A 16,399-nucleotide genomic window follows, 5' to 3' on the forward strand; every position below is an offset into this window, starting at 1 on the left:
CTGGAAGTGTATCATACCTGAACAATACTGCAAAATAAATGCTGAAGAGAAAGAATGATAGCAGAAACCAGGTTTACTGGTAGAGCAGCACCAATTCCTTCAAGTGTCAAGTGACAATAATTTGTCATAAGGGACTATGCATTAGAAKGAAAGTCAAGGATCTTACCATGGACAAAACATCTGTTGCTTGCCTTGTGCCACTTGGATAATGAGAAACAGTTTAAAAAGCATTTGGAAGACTTTGCCTGTGATTCTTACAACATTAATTCTCCACTTTGCTTTTATAAATGTTTCATTGTTTCTTATCAAAGACACCAAATTTGATCCTGATCTTGCTCTAATTCTGAAATCTACAAKAACTTCTGAAGTGTATAATAATTAACTCTGTAATGTCCATATACCATGCTGGGTTTTTTTTCTACTCATTCACATTTAAATTTTTTTTTTAATATATAGGTATATTAAATATAGGCATATTAAATATAACATTATTCCACTCTTGTGGACTTTGGGCAGGTACACTAAAGTTATGTGGTTCTGACACTTCAGGGTTAATGCTGACAAAGTGCTGGCTCACTGAACAAGTCAGTGCATATTTGTGGGTTTAAACACAGATTTGCCTAATTAGCACTGGAAGATTCAAATAGCTTCCMTTTGTTTCTTCTTGCATTTGTAAGTCCCACTGGACTTACTGTCCCAGTGGGAAAATGCATATTTTACTATAACTGTGAAAAGCAAGATGAACTATGCTATTCAGTGCCTAAACTGAGGAGTGATAAACAGTACAGTTTTACTTTACAACCCAGGTACAAGCCTTGTTTTGATAGCACATAATCCCAAAACTTGCACCRAACAGATCCTGCTGGAGAGACACTATATCAAAGCTTTCCCTCTACAGGTTTTACCCCTTATGAATGGTGGTGGTGATTTCCAGAGAAGAGCTGCTGCCTGGAGAGGAATCTCATCTGTGTGTGGCACAGATGCATTGCAGATTTAATCACTGAACTTCATAAACTCTTCAGCAGATGGTAAACTTTCTGTCACAACATCCATAGGTATCTTTTGGGATACTTGTGTCTGCCATTCTTTAGTCAGATTAATGGACTGGCACTAGCACACTGGGAAAAAAAAAAAAAAGTTGTTTTTTTTTGGTTTTTTTGTTTGTTTGTTTGGTTTTTTTTTTTTGTTTGTTTGTTTTTTTATGGAACTCTATTAAGTCATTGGTACATAAAAGCAACACATGTTCACCAGCCTGTAACATGCATTATTTCATTGCCTCACCTGCTYACTGTGTTTACTAAAACATCTACTATGCAAAGTGTTTAACTCTGTAAGTGTGGTGTCCATGTGCTCAGACAACAATCACCTTCAGAGATCCTGGTAAAATCCTCACCCAGGGAGAGAAAACAACAAACAGCAGCAACCCAGAAAATAGCAGTGTAGTGAATAATTGCTTCCTTAGCTGTGACTTGTGTGGTTGATACAGTTCCTGGAGAAAGAGATAGCTAAGCATCAGCTAGAGAGGTTAAATTTTCTTTTTCTTCYTTTCTTTTAAGAAAGAAGACTTATCCAGAAGGCAACCATCAGGCCAAGCAATTAACAATAAATAACCCTGCTTTTTTAAGTAAGCTTGCACATACTGAATCTCTTATGTACAGAGTACCCTAAAACCCTAATGGAAATACTTCATCTCTCTGTTGGTCATTAAAGGAAAGTTCACAGGATTCACAACTTTAAAAAAAAACCAAAACAAACCAGTGTGATGGGAGAGTTTTATGATTTAGATGTATACACAAATCCCTAAACTGAGCTGGAAAAAGCTTTGGATAATTTTGAACACACCTAATATGAAAAGGGGGAGGGGAATTACAAGATGCTCTATTACAGCCATGGGAATGCCTTTTTTATTAGATTTTGAGTGATTAAAAGTCCAGTGTAATAAAACATTATGAAATGRAGTATAAAGCTGGAGGTTCAGTAAAAAGAGCTTCAGATCTACCTCTGATAGAAGAGAATGGAATAATAACCCTGTGTCATCTGCCTATATCAAACCAGGATTTTCTGTAGGTTTAAAAAAAACTGAGAGGAAAAATATTCAGGAAGACCTTTATACTTTTATTGTCATGCACTGCATGGCAGCTCACAAGAGAATACAAAGAAGTGGGCCAAAAGCCAGGTTAATGTAATCCTGAGGTAGCAGGCAGTAGATCAAATTCATACCTAAAGAATATGCTTCTCTGATAACAATAAAAAGGTGTGTTGTGAATTAGATGAATATTAAGCTCAGTAAGATAAAAACACATCTCATTTCTGAGTACAAAAATATCATTGTCTAATTTCCTCTGAAATGTGTCATAGACATGCCTTTTATTCRGCATTTTGAAATAAGAATGGATCATATTACACTTCTCAATAGTATAGTTACGCAATTCAATGGGGGATGAAATGCCATGATTTAATAAATAGGATAAAGATTAGTAAAATAATCTAATCAGTGTTCTCTCCTATTTTCAGTCATCACTGAGAATGGAACAGAGCAGAAGAGGAAGATTAATTTGAGGCTTTATGCAGATATGGGTCAGTAGTCCACAGCTTCCCTGTTTTTTGTAAGTGCTAACATGCTTCATCACAGAGAAGTTCACTGAGAATGAGACAGAGATTGTAAATGAACCCCACAYTTCCCTGAGCAAGCAGAGTGGGAGTCTCCTCTCACGTGGCACCCAGACATGAGCAGCTTTTCTCTTCTCTCAAGGAAGGGCAGAAGGTGCTTTCTGCCTGTAAAAAGGTAATCTCRAGTCTCTGCCTGGATTTAGCCATATTTAGGACTAACTTTGAGATGACCTTTACAGTCTCATGCTACAAGGTCTGGTCAGACTGTCCACACTGTCCCGTGTTGCTCCACACAACCACGCTCAGACGGAGAGGAAAAAGCCTGATCTTGGACTGACTTCAAGCTCAATCTCTCAGATATTTCCTAGGTGCCTGCTGGCACACATTTAAGTCCCATTTTGGAGCTACAGCCCTCCCAATGACCCCCAATTTCTTGGAGGTCCATAATTTAGTAACTACAATCGCTGGTAAGCAGGGCTGTGCAAGGCTCTGTCTCACTGTATATTTTTTTCAGAGGAACATGTTGTCTGAACGCCTACACCACTATTCCAGGCACTAGGCATGTTGAATTAATTACAGGCACATGATGGCACCCAAGTGAGTCAGTGATTTCAGCAGCCACACACCATCCCTTCTATTTCACCGAGACGAGAGGCACGGCCCAGCCTGAATCTGACCTCTCAGCAGTTTTGGCCTCCCCTGTGCTGTACCTGAGTGCCCTCAGTGTGTCCATAATGGAGAGTCAGACACATAAAGTGCTCTCCCACATGAGCTGTCTATAACAGACAACATTTTTCCTGCCTAAAATATGTGCCTGTGGCTGGTCTCGTTCGCACTTCTCCCCACACACGCATTTTGAGGTTTTCATCAGTTATTCACTCTACAGCCTCAGGTTGCCATCAAGCCTGAAAGTCACTGCACAGTCCAGATGCTTGTGAATTTATCATGCTACCTTTTTAGCCTCTGGCCCAAAGATTAAAAGCTCCTTCTGGGTTCACTTCAGTCCTAACAATGTAACTGTGTGACACATTTCTGTTGGGTCTCTGTCACCACGCCAGTGATGACAGGGAGTTACAAGGGCAGGGTGCTGAGTCATAAAATACAGCTAGAGYAAATTCAGCTCTGAGGAGAAAAACTAGGCTGGACACGGAAAAACAATCCTGCTTGAAATTCAGGTTAAAAGACTTTGCCATCATAAATTCCCTAAATTTAAGGTAGAGATGGTTTCTTTATAAAGTAAAAGCTGTGATTGATCTAGACAGACACTGGCAGACCTCTCTGGTTACAATTTTGGTATGGGATCAGAAGAGCTGCATTATTTATTGCTAGTAAGTGTTATTCCTTAACATTCATCACAGCCAGACCCAGGTGTATGCAAAGCAAGCCACCTGTTTTTCCTGTCTAATATGCCATGTTTGTAAATCACTTACTGAAAACGAGTAATGGTATAACAGCCTGACCTTCCTGGGCAGAATTTGTGGCCCTGTGAGGTGTGCATCCAGGGAAGTGAATGGTGTCACAGAAAAACCAGAGGCAGCCAGTTATGAGGCAGTTTGGAGAGAGAGCAGGCAAAAGGAGAGGTGAAAAGTCCATGGCTCTGCTGGTGCCATTGCCTGCAGCAGGGGATTGGAAACCCAGATCATCCCCTGCTGTCAGTGAGAAAGRAAAGGAGGTTTCTGCTGGGGCACGAGGGAGGATAAAGCAGCAGTGACTGACCACAATTTTTAGGGTTTGCTGTCCCCATTCTCCGTCCMAGATCAGTTTCCCCCTGACTTTTCATTCTTCGCCAAAGGCCAAGCAATTCTTCAGCCCCTCATCTCCAAGGTGGCAAAATTCAGTTTAGCCCACACCACTYGAGAGCCTTCAGGCAGCTCTGACACTCATTCATGTGATGTTTAAAATCCTGAACAATCATCTGACATTGTCAGAGCAAGTGCAGATGAGTTGACTCCCTGAGGCAACCCAAGACAATGTTTGCTGAGTCTCAAAAGCTGTTTACCATGAAAACATAGAGCTGCTCCATGGAAATCTGGTGCTGTGCCTTGCATCACATGAGYGTTATGTCAATGTTGCTGCTTTTTCCCCTGTTTAATCTGTCGCACTTATAAATCATTTACTGAATAAATRTTTCTAGATGGAACAACGGTAATGTTTGTGATATCAGCAAGGACCTGTACTGGACTGTCTGGGCAGAACCCATRGTCCAGTGAGGTATGCAACCAAGAAAAGTGAACGCTGCCATAAAAATCAGCAATATTTATTAACGATTTTTCTGCCTTTCATATGCTGGAGTTTARGAAGCTTGGAAGCAATTTATACAAAGCGCAGAAAACCTCTGTGCTCGTCAGATACAATTGGTGGGAACATTTGGATCGATGCTGGATGAGCTGTTAACTTTATTAAAATTATTCATGAGATTTTCTCCACGTGAAGTTTGGAATCAAAAATCAAACTGTGCAAGTTTTGCATTAAACATTGTGGTTGCTGGGCCTCTCATGGCAAAGTTAGAAGACAAGAATAAATTAAGATCCTCAATTTGCCACCGTCTCCACTCCAGCCTAATTCACAGAGGCTGCAGGCTTTATATTTGGGGAACTTTATTTCCTCTTCTTCCCCAGTTTGTGTGAGGAACCTGCATCTGCCCTTCATCTCACCCTGATACTGTGAGAAACTCTGGGAAGGGAAGGAATGTTGTTTTTCCTCTGTGTTATCAGTGAATTTYGGGAGACGTGATGTTTCCTGCATCCCCCTGCAAAGCAAACCCTTCAAACCAGAGTGTGCTGAGACACAGCTGAGCTTTGCMACATCAGTTTAAAGACAGCTCTGCAAGGACATCTTTCTCTGGGCTTCACCCRGGGGTGACGTTCCTGAGGATGCTGAATCTGTATCTGTCACCATTCAGCTGGTTTCAAGCATCTGGGTCTCACAGAAACCTCAAAGAAAGCAAATGTTCCTTTTCAGATGAGTCACCCCAGAGGATTGCCCATGGTCTTGTGTGGGGTCCACTGTGGGGGCAGTGAGAGGGAGATCCTGCAAACACATCTTAGGGATAACTGCAAAGGTTTCTTCCACCTTTGGGGCAGAGACACACTCGTCTGTTTGCGAGATTCAGGGCCTCACATCAGCTGTGGTAAAGACCTGTTTGTTCCAGAAAGGGATGATCTGAGAGCCCAGCCCTTGGCTGAACTGTTGGCTGTAAAGTTTAGAAAAGACCCTGCCAGCCGGATGCAAAGTCCTGCACTTCCCTGCACAGGCCGGGGAACTCTTTAATGATCCAGTCCTGTGTATTCCCCTTTTGTTTTCCTTGTGAGTCTTCAGCCTAAAACAATRGAGCAGTTTCCAACAATAAGGGGATTTTCAGCTCTCTGAGCTTAGTCATTTCCTATTACTCAAAAGAAGAAAATGTGAAAAAGTTCCAATTTAGAAAGTCTTTGGCTGGTGGTCCAGGCAACATTTATGTGTCTGTTTTTACAAAGTTCTAAACTTCAGAACAGCAGGGGCGTTGCCTCTGTGTGAAAATAACATGATATTTTAGAAAAATTGTACAAACTGGCAAAGAAAATAACTATGAACATCACATAATTTGCAGTGGACATTTGTGTTTCCATGGCAACAGAGAATGCTGTCCTCATTTATTTTGTCTTGCTGGATATTATAGGAAAACCTTTTGAAGAGTTTCAGTCTTTTGGCTTATTGCTGCAAGCTACTCAAATGTTCAAGAATCATGTTCCAGAGGCTATATGGACTGAAACTTTGGGTATTAAGCAGGTGTTTAACAAAGATTTTTTTGTTAATATTATGCCTTATATTAACTTCAATTTATCTATGTCTCAGTTTTGAAAATTTCAGTTAAAGGATAAACTTTCTAAATTGAGAAATAGCACTGATATTTATCATAGGATACAGATAAAAAGTATGTGTAGATCTTATTGACATATGAATTGTCTCAATTTTGCTGGAAAAGAGATCCTTGTTAATTGGACTGGTGCATATGYGCATTTTCTTTTGGAAAATGCTTCAGGCTTTTTATCATGCAGGATTATTAAGGATTTTTTCCCCATCATTTTAAAATGCAGCTTCATTATTAGTTTTACTCAATGTTCACATTATTTTATAACATTATTTTATGAAATGTCTGGTAGTGTTGTGTTATAGTGTTTGGCTCAAGACATTGTCTTGCCCAGATTTGAATATCAATTTCAAATRAAACTGAAACACCTTTTTGGAGTGTCACAGAATCATAAGATAATTTAGGTTGGAAAGAGTTTCTGGAGGCTGTCTGGGCCAACCGTCTGGTCTACACAGGAACAATTCCAACTTTTTCAAGTTCACAAGGTTTCTTGTAAACATTTCCAGATGAGTTTTGCACATCTCCAGCACTGAATACCATGCAACATTTCCAACAATGAACATCATTGGATGTTATAGCTTGGAGAATAATTGTGTCTCTTGCCTGTTTGCCTTTCCTTAGACTGGCATCCACTGTGGCCATCCACTTCTGGAGGCAATTGCAAAGATTGATGAGAAATACACATTTAAACAACCTCTCCACTGCTGAAATCAGCTGCCATTTTGAACACCTTTTCCATCTTTTCCACCAGTCCCTTCAGATAATATTCTGTTTCACTGCAAGCAATGACGACTTTGCATATCATTCATATGGGTCCCTCTTTATCAACTTCTCAGTCTGGAATACATCTAAGAAAAGSAAATTCTCTATTTTCTGCAGTATTTTTGCCTCCTTGAACTGAATTCACATCTCAGCTTACCTTGATTTAATTCAGTTTGCTTCAGTGCGCTTCTCCTTTCTACCAAAATGATGAAGCCAAATTAGACACTTTTGAGCCAAGTGCTTTTAGATACATATTCTTAAGAGAACATCTTTTTAGGTATCCTAATTATTCATTAAAACTGCTGGAGGGAAATAATATGATTTAATTTGACCCTTTTTTTTCTGCACAACTTATAGAATGTTTCCCCAATTAGAGTTCTGTAAACTTCAGGCAACAGAAAACGTTTAAAAACTCTCCTTCCAAAACTGCAGAAGCAGAAGTAGTCACCACAATTACAGAAATCGGGAGACGAAGCAGGATTAGCATATTACAACTTGCCTGATTTTTTTTTTCCTACATATGCCAAAACAAGATTAGAACAGCTGATTCAAGGGTGTCCGAAAGAGTAACTATTTCCCTGTCATTTTCTTATCATGTGATTCCTGCAAAACACATGTCCTAAAACAATAACAAACATTCTTTCATGGTTCTAAGCAGTGCTTGTTCTTTAATCAGATGATAGTTTTTTGATCTAGATGTCCTGAACCAAAATAGTTCATGTGTTTTCCTTTTTATGATTACAGAATGTTCTATAAGGAGCTACTGTGGGCATGGAAAGTAAGTAAATAMAAGAAATTAAGTGGATTGCMTAAATTRAGTAGATATTCAGAGTTAATAYTTAAACTAATTTGTCTCTAACTTCTGATGGGAGTGTGAAGAAAACTATTACAGCAAGAATTACTTCTATATGCATTTTTAATTGTGTAATTTAGTGTTGTTTTGTCTCATATTCAGAGCAGAAAATTATATACAAGTTGATGAATAAACATGTCCTTAAACACAACAATCACTTTTGCAACAAAACTAGATGCTTTAGGAATGGAAAAGCCAAATTTTAATTATGTGAAAATGAGACAGTCCACAGAAAGGCTTCCACAACTCCTAACTTCTCAAGTCAAGCAGTGTGATTTTGTTAGTTACCAAAAAAAAAAAAAAAAAAGGAGTAGTTTTCTCAAATCCATGGACAACATAAAACCAAATTTAATTTTTGTCTAACTGAACTCACCACAGAAGTACTCATCATTAATGTAACTACTAATGAGTAAAAAAAAGAAACGCATGTAAATAGAAAAAGATATAGAAACCTACATCCAAGATGGAAGGCTTTTTCCAGAGTGGGAACTGCCCGTGGCGTATTTGGTTTTGTAATGCTATTTGTAATAAGAACTTGTTCCTAATTTGATGTTAGGTTCCATTACGTTAGAAATAATACATATTATGCAACACACACAATTCACATACAACATAAAAATACATATGCAAAGGAGGATAGGTATAAAAAATAAAGAAAATTCAAATTAAAGAATTGCTATTTCACCCTGTTGAGCAGATTGTCTACATATTTTTCCTTTGGAGTAGTTCATGAAAGCACACATAATCTCAAACACTTCAATTTTCTTTCATACATCAGGCTTAATCATTTAAATATACCATGGAAGAAAATGAGTGTCATGTTACATTTCATAATTCTAAACAAGTCACAGAGCCAGGTATTTCCCACTGAAGAAAAGGGAGATTCCTAACAGGGGATTAATTTAATCAGATACATTTTGTCAAAGTTGTTTTTTGAACTGCACTATACAATTAAGCGAGAGAGAGAGAGAGATTAAGAGAGAGAATTAAGAGAGTGAGAAATCAGCACTTTCTGAGGGCCATTTGAAGATGGGTAATGAAGTCTGGTAGAATCATTCACCTTGTAGAAGTATCCACCTTTCTCCATTTTGATTGTAGAGAGTGATAGGGATATTTTTGGCAGGTTACTTGAGGAGAGATGAGCCTTCAAGAGATGTTAGAGCAGGTTTTACCTATGATTATGACATATTTGCTCTCATTTCTTATGAGTCTGTACTTCTAAGAGAGAAAGCTGGTGCAAAGCAAAATGAAAAGTTAAAAATTAACAAGGTTTTAAAAAAAAATTGTTTGTGGTATAAACAGAATACTGTACAGCCAGGGCAGTCAGGGTTTTACAGCTTCTTCCTAGAAAACCAGAATAGCCTCCTACCCTTGTGTAATGGTCCTTCAAAGTTCTCCCAATAAAACTTTGTAATGCCATTCACTGACACACAGTCTACGCATAATTTCATACAACATTAAGAAATGTTAAAACACCTTTTCCTTCCCACATTGAGAACGTGCATGAATCCTCCCCCAGTCCATGCTTGTTTAGAACACGTTTTTGTGGTGAAGATGGAGCTCAATAACATGAAGTGATTTATCTTGGGAGCTCAAGCTCAAGCGTAATTGCAATGAAAGCAATACGGCAGGAAAATACAGGATCTGGACCATCTGGGTGAAAATATGTGTCTTTAAAAATGTTTAGAGGAAAGAAAGTTGACATATATCTGGAAGTGAAAAGCTCTGAATCCGACTTAGAGTTTTGTCACTCACTGATTGACTTTATTCATGACACTGATGATTGCTTTTCAGAGTCACACAGTGCCCACCTCTTCTTTACAATCAAGAAACCAGGGAAATGGGCTAAAACTTGGTTTCCCCATCTGGGGATGATGTGCAACCAACAACTAYTTAATAACTGGAACAAAAACTAATGGATTCTTTAGTTATCTTTGCCTCACGAGAAATCATTTAAACATTTTTTTTTTCAATTAGGACTACAGTTCCAGTACCATTTCCCTTGCTCAGCTATGCTATTTCTGATCATGATATGAACATAATAATAATAAAAATAATWGCCCTCAAACCCAAAAATCAGGAGCATTACTCCCATYCAATATTCACTTAGCTGTATAAAAAGTCTTTTTCCTTGTTCAGTGTAAACAATTTTCATATTCTTGCTCAGATAAATATAAAGAGGAAGATGAATTCCTAGTGTTKGMAAACAAGGTTAAAGGCTTTCCAGTKCTGAAACAAAAGGCAGGCTTTTGTGTCTCGTTGAAAGGTAAAGAGGAACAGGTTTGTTGCTAAAACAATAAAAGTTTATTCTTCTCTCCGTTCTGGTTTTTATGGTTTGTTATTGCGCTGAAACTCATCCAGTATTTACCAGGTGATAAAAAGGACAAACAAAACTCTGCTTTACTGGAAAACTGTGAAGCTTTGTTGTCATAGCTGACATCAAATAAACCTGCAAAGTGGGATAATGTCAGAGTCCCTCTGAAGACAAGTAGTATCCAGAGTTTTTGCAACAAGTAAAAAATATTAGTTTGGTATTGTTCAAAATGCTAAGCTGGATTCTGATAGAATTTATGCTGAACTTCTGAGAAACTCACATAAAAGTCAGTAAAACTGCAGTACTCTTTATGTCTGTAAACAACAGGGACTGCCKAAAGGCACCTCAGAAGGTACTGAAACATGGGACCCCACCGAGGGCTGGAAGCAGAGTTCTCTGCTTTTCAAAGCAGCATCTTCATTTGCAAGCCAAGCAGTTATCATGTGGTAAAACACTTTGTGTCAGCAAATAATGTATCAGGAATGTCAGGTCACAGAGTTTACCTGTTCAGCACTGCACAGCTTTCACTTCACCCCTGAGTCAACTATGTCTGTTTATGATGTGTTAAAAATGATCAAATGTTGCCCAAGGGGGTTGATTTCTTTTGAAATATTACAGAATCATTCACTCAATTCAAAACAATCTGCAAAATATCCAGGAGCTGCTCACCTCACCATGTGTGACAGCAGAGCCATCACCATTAAATGAGTTCCCCAGCACACAAGGGAGACAAAGACAAGGAAAACCCAGACTTGTTTCTTCCCAGTCCTATTCTCTGACACCACCCAGAAGAGCTGATCTTCCCAGGAGTAAAAGTCATTTTGTGGGATTTTTAAATTTATCTAAATCCATCCCAGATGCATGCAGTAAATCAAGCTAGAGTAAAAGAAMAAAACAAATCCCGCCCTTAGCCACGGTGGATTTTAATTAGAAAGCCCTAAAACTTACTTTACATTTCTAAAACACTGTCTTAGCAGAAAATCTAAGGTAAGGAAAATTTCAGTAGACTCCTCTCAGAAGGCAGCATAACAGTCTAATGAAAATTCATGTGGCCTTCTTCAAGTTTTTGATACCAGTGAAAGCTGAGCAGAATTTCACAGCCCAAATAAAAAGCCACAAAATGAATATCTCGCCTGAGGGAGTTCCCTGCYTCAAATATCAAAGGCTCTCTGAAAACAATGAGTGTGAAGCTATACCCAGGTTTTACTGAAAATAAACTGTTACACACCACCACTTCCTCTTTCCTCTTCTGTTCCACAAAATCCAAAGTACAAGCTAAGCATATGTAGACTCACAGTGCTCCCAAAATGCAAAAGAGGAGGAGGCATCCCACAGAGCTGAGAATTCTTTAAAGGAGTCAGAAATGTGGAGAAAGATGTAAAAGAAGAAAAAGAAGCAAGGGGATCTCCTTGGATACTCTCTGTCCCCAGATTTGGCTTGGGACTTCTCCATTGCCACGAAGATTGGGGAGGAAGGAGAGCCAAGAAGGGCAGCAGCTCTGTGGGATCWTTGGAGTGCAGCGTTGGCTCCCAGCCCAGCCAGACCTGGAGCTGCAGCACCCTGAGCAGCCGAGGGAAGCAGTGCCTGCCCTCAGAGCACTCACCCTCCAAATTCCCAGCTGCAGCACCAGGATTTACAGAGGTAAGATGCTGCTCCTTGAGAAGACATCTCCCAGCTCCCAGCCGAGCTTATACCAGCATGCTGATTCTCTAATTTCTGAAAAAAAAATTCAGTCAGGAATGTAACTTCTAATAGATGTTCACAGGCAAGACATAAAATTTGATACAATGAATAGTAGACATGTTTATTAGTTTTCTGTTGGATGTCCCATATCATTCATATGAAGCTTAGGTAGAGAAAGGATACAAATTTGTGGCCACCACTATTCTGCAGAACTTGTTAACTTTTCTAGTCGCTTCTGCAAGGGATTTAATAATTTTTTAAGGAAAACTTATGCATGCTGTTTCTTTTTTTATATTCAAAGAGCACAAAATGATCAGATACACTTTTAATGCCTTTTAGTCAAAGAGAAATCTATGTGGTCTTAGTCCTGTCTAAAAGTAGAAAATACAAAGAATGCTTATGAATTTATTCTGCTAAAGAAATCTGGTTTAGTTCCTTAAGCAGGGCAGCCAGAAGAACAACTCATGATCAAACTTGTGAATACTCTTCTCCACACATACACAGAAGTCCCTTCAGTTTAATGTAATACTACAAATAAGAAAAAATCCTTCCATGCCCTACRGGAAAACTATGACAGCTGATTATGGGAATTACCCATTACTAAGCTACAGAAGAGTAAATACATCAAACGAATATCAGAGAACAAGAGACACACCAAACTCTGAGAAACAGACACCTGCCTGTAAGGGCTGTAAATCAGCTTGCCCAATTTCTTTGCCTATGTAGCAATACCCCTGTGTGAGAGGAATTGTAAGAGCTCATTTGTGCCCTGAGAAATTATGAAAGAGGRTTTACAGTTCCTTATGCAGCCAGTCACTTCTAATGAGCAATATGCAAGGCCCTGGATCTCCCTAACCTTTCCCTGATATTCTGGGGGATTTTACAGGGATTTTCTAACTCTCATTTATGCCCAGAAGATCATTCTTTCATCCATCTGCATGCATCAATCTGTACTCACAGATGTKGGACTCTGCAGTCTCCACTCAGCGACACTGTGGAGAGTTACACATTCTCCTCAATCTCTAGATGTGACAGCAGAATATTTTCTTAAATTATTGATTCTTGAATGCTCTAAAAAATGCAGCATAAATACCTCTGGATTTATTATTTGTGGATAATGAATATGAGAATCTCCAGATTTAACCAACCATGCTTAAGWGGCTAGAAAAGCCAATATTTGCATACTTCTGTTTTTCTTACTAAAATATTTCCCCTCTGATCTTCAGCAGTATGATCATCCTAGAGAAGAAAAGCAAGCAGTTGAGAAAATTTCTAAAGATAAACAACATTTTACAAATTGTAAGTACAAAAGCTTTTTAGTATTCACTAAAGAGAGAGGCAAAAAATATTCAGTGAAAAGGACTGAAACCTTAAGGAACATTCACAAAAAGGCAGAAATGGAGATCAATAGTGAAAAACACATCCCTTTAAGGATGTGAAATGAAAAATGAAAAAAAAAAAAAACAATAGATGGAGCTTTCTGGCTCAATGCAATCGAGTCCTACAGTTAAATCCACCTATCTTACCTTTCTTCATCTTACATTTCTCATTTATTTACCTCATTAACCATTGGGAGTCATTCAGTAAATTTCATGGTCTCTAACAAACAACCTCCAAAGCTGATTTGATTTAATTAGCAGACAAACTTTATCATTTAGCCATAACAGACTTCCTATTTGAGATAATATCCTCTCATTTTATCCCATTTCCAAAACAACCTACATGTTGGGTACACTGGTTTAATGCCTGATTTTTTAACACCTTGAAAGTTATGATGACTCCTTCCACTGAACTTAACACTCTTTTCATAGTATTAGAAGGTTCAAATGCAACCTGAGGAAGAAAGCACTGTTCTAGAAGGCTGACATTTGCTATTCTGCAGAGAAATTATTTGATTAATCCCTAGGGGAATGACTGAACTAATTGGAAATTGTAAACATGAAGGAGATAACTGAGAAGTGCTAATCCATGGTATAAACAAGTAAATTTGCCASAAGAAGCCTGGGAAATGCCACTCCATGACTGGCTGCTGAGGTGATTCAATCCTCTGTGGCAGATTTGCATTCCTCCCCATGCATGTGGCAGGTGCTAAGAAAGTTCTTGCTGCCARCRTAGGGGAGAGACTGAAAGCTRAACAGGCTTGCAAGTGATGAGGACAGCATTTTCCAGCAGCATAACTGRGCTGGTGTTTAGAGACAAAGCACAAAGGAAACACCTTTGTACAGGTATTCACCTTTCAGCACGCRTCTTCACTGTCCTCTTTTCTGTCCACTGTTCACAGCAGTTCCCAGTCACAATTTTTGATCTTTCTGCCTCTTTCCTACATCCTCTACATCTACAGGATATGTCCTTTGCCTGGATTCTAYCTTTCTTTCTCCTAATTTTAACCATAACTGTTTTTCTGGGACCACTCAAGGTCCCAGTAGCAATCCAGATGTCTTTTTATTAGGCATTCTCCAAACACACACAAAAAGTATTCTGTGTGTTAGGACAGTGACCAARCATGAGAAACTAAAAGCAGGAGGTGGAGGAGAGAAGTGAGGCTTCAACAGGGAAGAGGACTGGTCAGCTAAACCAGACAGTGAAAGGGAAGTACAGAGAAAATTGGGTKATGCCAAGCTGCTTCTTTCAGTTCCTGAGTCTTTTTTTCCCAGTCTCATCAAAATTCACACAAAAATATTTAAAGAAATGGTCTRCTGCCAGATGTCTCTGACGCACAGTAGCTCAAATTCCTGACTATTTAGATCGGAGGAAATTTCAGCATTCCTAATATTTGTTTTCATTTGAAATTATAACTCTTATAAAAATTTTATACACAGTTAATATTTGGAGCAGATATTATTTCTGATTTTTTTTTTCTGAGCCTTTGTCAACAGCTTCTCTTCTCCTACAAGAAAAGACAATTTTACAGATTCCTGGAGGAAAATATGGACTAAGAACARAACATTTCCTGAAAGCAATGTCATTTGGTCTTGATCCTGTGATTACTCCTCATGTGAATGGCAGCCCTGCAGTCGACATTCAGACACAATAAGACATTTCTGCAAAGGTGGATTTGAAGATGTGAGATCATATGATTCTGTATACTAATAAGGAAGGGTTTTCCAGGCAGCCTGAAGCACTTATGCACCTAAACCCAATAAAAATTCATTACCTGATTCCTACATCTCTTGGATCCATTTGAAATAGATTATATATGTATAAAAGCGTTACCCTTTAATTAGATAACTTAATTATACCTAATAGCAATTATTATATGCATTAAAGGCTGATGTGATACTTCTTTTCCTTTTTATATTCTCATATGAAAACCTCACCTATGCAGTAAATGTCTGTGTTCCTGTAAAATATGTGTTACAAAGGAGAAAAGCTGACTGTGTCATCATGGAAAATTAATTCAGATAACAGATTAAAATAATTTTAATATTCTTGTATTTTCATTCACTCATATTCTTGAGTATAAAGTGTGTGGGATTTAGCTGGACAGATKTTTCTTCTTTTTATCAGGCCAACGATTTTGTGTCAGTTCTTTGGCCATATCAGAATGAAATTCATCACGTTTCAGAAGCCTAGAAGTTGGATATCCAAGTTCAAGCTATTCCCATTCCCCTAGCAGTCAGTTAAGAGACACAAGCTTCCCTAGAGGGCAGTTTATCTGATCTGTTCTAGACACCTATCTCAGGAAGAGATGAATTGCTGTCTGGAGATGGTATTTCTCTCCATTGACTATTAAAAGAGTGTGTAGTAACTGTCTTAGTCACTTTGTAACTTAGTTACCGTGTTGGATGCCTAAACCAGGGCAGATGGATCTCTTGTTAGGTGACATTTTTACTTTTACTACATGCCAGGTTCAAAAGAGCATTACAGGCAAATCAATGTGTTTGTCTGCTGTCCCACTTTCTATATATGTACATGTGAACATCTGTTTTGGAACCTAACGAGAGTAGTTCTTCAGATTCTTTCCTCAAAGTTGTTTTTAGCAATTTTTCCATATATAGTAAATGCCAGATATCTGTTGAGATATTCTGTGCAAATGCATGCTTGCCAGTCCTTGTAAACCTGTTCTGTCATGAGCTCCCAGTCTTCACATTAAAGCAGCATAATGCCAAGGTGCATGTACATGCAAGCAAGGAATGTAATAAATTATAAAGTGCCAAATATTAAAAAAAAAAAAAAAAAAAAAAAAAAAAAAAGAATCTCCAAAACCTCGGGGGAAGAAAAGACAAATATATAATTTTTTTTTTTTTATATGAGAGAACACAGAGTGCTAGAGGCTGAAATCTTTCAAAAGCAAGTGCACTCCAGTAAAAATGTTCAGACGTGGTAA

General features: G+C 38.4%; 1 long non-coding RNA gene across 1 annotated transcript; it reads left to right on the plus strand.

The window, feature by feature from the left end:
• The first annotated feature begins 11,646 nt into the window (after positions 1–11,646).
• Positions 11,647–15,337, plus strand: LOC130576456 (uncharacterized). Its single transcript, XR_008965660.1, has 3 exons — positions 11,647–12,030; positions 13,299–13,371; positions 14,936–15,337. It is a non-coding gene; the product is annotated as an uncharacterized LOC130576456 (long non-coding RNA).
• Positions 15,338–16,399: the final 1,062 nt, after the last annotated feature.

This window comes from Malurus melanocephalus, unplaced genomic scaffold (genome assembly GCF_030028575.1).
Source record: "Malurus melanocephalus ecotype Western Australia unplaced genomic scaffold, MMel_1.1 scaffold_142, whole genome shotgun sequence".
Lineage (NCBI taxonomy): Eukaryota > Metazoa > Chordata > Aves > Passeriformes > Maluridae > Malurus > Malurus melanocephalus.